Source organism: Oncorhynchus nerka, linkage group LG13, assembly GCF_034236695.1.
Source record: "Oncorhynchus nerka isolate Pitt River linkage group LG13, Oner_Uvic_2.0, whole genome shotgun sequence".
In the NCBI taxonomy this organism is placed as follows: domain Eukaryota; kingdom Metazoa; phylum Chordata; class Actinopteri; order Salmoniformes; family Salmonidae; genus Oncorhynchus; species Oncorhynchus nerka.
In genome coordinates, this window is record NC_088408.1 from 60,868,374 (window position 1) to 60,871,946 (window position 3,573).

A 3,573-nucleotide genomic window follows, 5' to 3' on the forward strand; every position below is an offset into this window, starting at 1 on the left:
ATATTTCTATTTTTAAATTTGCAAAAATGGCCAAAAAACTGTTTTCGCTATGTCCTCATTGGGTATTGTGTGTAGATTTCAAAAACAAAAGTTATTGAATCCATTTTAGAATAAGTCTAACATAACAAAATGTGGAAAAAGTTACAAGTTAGTGTAATAATGTGCACACTAATTAACCAGGTCACTGTTTGCCTGTCCTCATTTTTTTCCTATGACAACCGAGAAATGCAGGGCAGCAGCAACTAGGGAATCATTTGTAATATGAGCACCGAACATCCTGGGATTGAGGATGGACGGAATGAAAGATTTGGGACAAGGAAATCGGGAAATGTGAGCACGTCCAAGTAGTTAAGATTTTACAAGTCATGTAGTGTACGCCCAGCACTAAAAAGTTGTCACATAGATAACAATGCATCTTATATGATCATCGTAATGCTTAAATTACATTTCAACTGAAAAACGAGGCCCTGGTCCCTATTCCCAACTCCCCCAATGGCTATATTCATTCAGAAATGTCCCACCCGGGTGAGGTATTTCACAGGTGCATATGAAAAGCTTTTTAGGGAATTACTTCAAAGGAAAGCCTAATTACGTTTGGCAGAATAAAATGTCTGAGGGGCAATGAGTGATTCTGAGATAAACATGTGTCAGCATGGCTCTTATTCTCCTTTCTGTACTCTATAATCTATCTTCCCACTTCCCACTTCAAAGTTGTTTCCACTAAAATCAAAGTGCAAAACTGATTGGATTTGCAAAACGTCTTAAAGAAAATGTTTTTTTTTCCCACCAAACTTTTAACCTAAATCCTATGACAAAGTGGAAATGTTGGTTGATTTCACACTGAATTCACTTTATTTGACAACTCAACCAAACGTAAATCAAAACTAGACATTTAACTGACGTCTGTGCCCAGTGGGCTTCAATGATTTCTGGACTCTACCGTCTATCATCTTTTAATGGTTATGAGGAATGTGGTATATACGTTAGTTGTGGTTCCTTCCATTGATGAAAGACTTAGAGTTCCCGTCACCGCCACATTCTGATCCATTATGATCAGTATCTGTGGATATGTTGTTTTAAAGCTGAGAAGGTTCATGCGTTTAAAGTACAGCCAGAATGTCGATATCTTTCATTTACCATTGAGTGTCTTTTTAAAAGACAAAACAAAAGTGAATGTGTGGAAATATCTGACTGATATTCAATATTGTAAAAGTAATCAACAACCTTAGCGATCGGCTGGGCCAACCTGGTCTCAGAGGGGTTCGTATTATTCTGTACGTAAATCCGCACACTCCATTTTGTATAATAAGTTACATTTTGTATGGTATGTATTAATTAATAATGATATGTTACGAATTATAATTCTCTGGGATCCTGAGTTCCGCAGCGGTCTAAAGCACTGCATCTCAGTGCTAGAGGTGCCACTACAGACCTGGGTTTGATCCTGGGCTGTGTCACAACCGGCCGTGATTGGGAGTCCCATAGGGCGATATGGCCCAACGTCATCTGGATTAGGGTTTGGCTGGGGACGTCGGTCATTGTAAATAAGAATTTATTCTTAACTGACTTGCCTAGTTAAATAATATTTAATTTTATGAATTTGCAAAACATACAATATGTTACAAATTTTCTAAATGTATGATATGTCACGAATTCTGTCTAGGCTAGGGGTTAAGGTTAGGGTTAAAGTTAGGGTTAAGTTTAGGAGTTAGGTTAAAGGGTTCGGGTTAGGTTTAGGGGAAGGGTTAGCTAAAAGGATTACGGTTAGGCTTAGAGGAAGGGTTAGCTAACATGCTAAGTAGTTGCAAAGTAGCTCAAAAGTAGTAAGTAGTTGAAAAGTTGCTATTTAGCTAAAATGCTAATGTTGCCCGTGAAGAGAATCAAACTTGCTAGATGTTCACGTTATATGTTCACCCATCCACCCCAACCAACCACCCTACTTTCGTTTTTTTGCCTTTAGTAACCATCTGTCTTACGTAACCATACCAAACAAAACATATTGTACTAATTTGAGTGTCCCGGATTTTACAGAATAATACGAGATACTTGAGGCAGGACACTTGATCCAAGTTGGATGCTGCCTATATCATAATGTAGACACACTGCAATTAAAGAAAAGCAGCAGTGAGTGAGAAAAGTTAGCATGAATGGATTGAGCAAGACTGAAGTCCAAATACCATCAGACTCATCCGGCTCTACATCTAATGGCCTAATTGGCTGGGTGACAATATTTGGACAAGGTGTGCTGCCAAAGCTGCAGCTCACGCTACCCATTTCTGATATATTTTCCCGCCACTAATTGGTCTTTTGACCAATCACATCAGGTCTTTTCACATCAGATCTTAATTCAGATTGGTCATAAAGACTAATGTGTGGGAAAAAAAGTGGGGGAAAAATATTGAAATTGGGCTGCATGTGTAAACACAGCCTAAGAGGCTGCAGAGAGGAGGGCGGACCAAGTTGTCGGGTGCTCACACTACTTCGATAAACCTGAAGGATTAGTGGCATCGTTAAAGTTAGGGCAGAGAAGATTAGCCTTTCCTCTGTGATGTGGCAAGAGATTCCCGGTGTGCTTCAGTAAGGCTGGGAATGTAGGGAGGGAGGGGAGGAAGGTGGGGGAAGTGATGGGAAGGTGAGAGGTGAAGCTCTGGGCCGTATTCACAAAGTGCTATAGGGTCAGATTTCCCTTTTAGACCATAATGAATACAATTATATATCAGCACTCTGAAACTCTTTGTGAATACAGGCCCGGGCATCATGGTTGGAGGGTCGTGCAGCACTTAATGCCTACAACGTATCTGAAACACATGACTGCTGGGGAAGACAAAGGAGCAGGTTTGCTGGATGAAGGGGAAAATCTTGGAGGTGCTTTTGGAGGTAGTGGGGCTTTGCCTGATGTATGAGAATGTGTTTAGATTTTTTTAAAGTAATTGGTCAGGGTCGTATTCATTCGGGAAACACCGTAGTAAAACATTTCCAATGGAAAAAGAGGATTTCTTATTGGACAAGTTCAGGTCAGGTGGATCTTTTTTCTTCCTTTTGGTGCCTAATGAATACAACATTGGTGCTTTTGCGACGTGAGGGCACTGACTATATCATTGAGGAATTTAGACCTCTGCTTCCATCTGCTGGCCAACATAGGGATTGCAGTAGATTGCAGCTTCAGAACAGAAATAAATCATTGACCGTAGCCCAGAGTTCACCAATTTGCGGCCCCGCAGGCTAAATTGGTTACATTTAATAAAAATTCGCATTTTATTTTTTATTGTTGGACATAAAAGACTGTAAAAACACCAGGAAATCAGCTTCAAGTGATTTTAATTTTGGAAAACTGTTCCCAAGTATTCCCACGGACAATAGATCTTATACAAATGTAAGCAAGGCTTGAAATGATTATTTTAGTCAAATAATATATCTGTTTGGGTAGTCTACAAATGATTTGTAATTATGTTCCCGCTCAATAAAATAATCATCCCGCGGCTGAATCTATTTGATGATCCCTGCTGTAGCCTATACAATATAATAGTATATAATGTGATTTTTCTTCTTCAGAAAAGGCAAAAAGACCCGGAG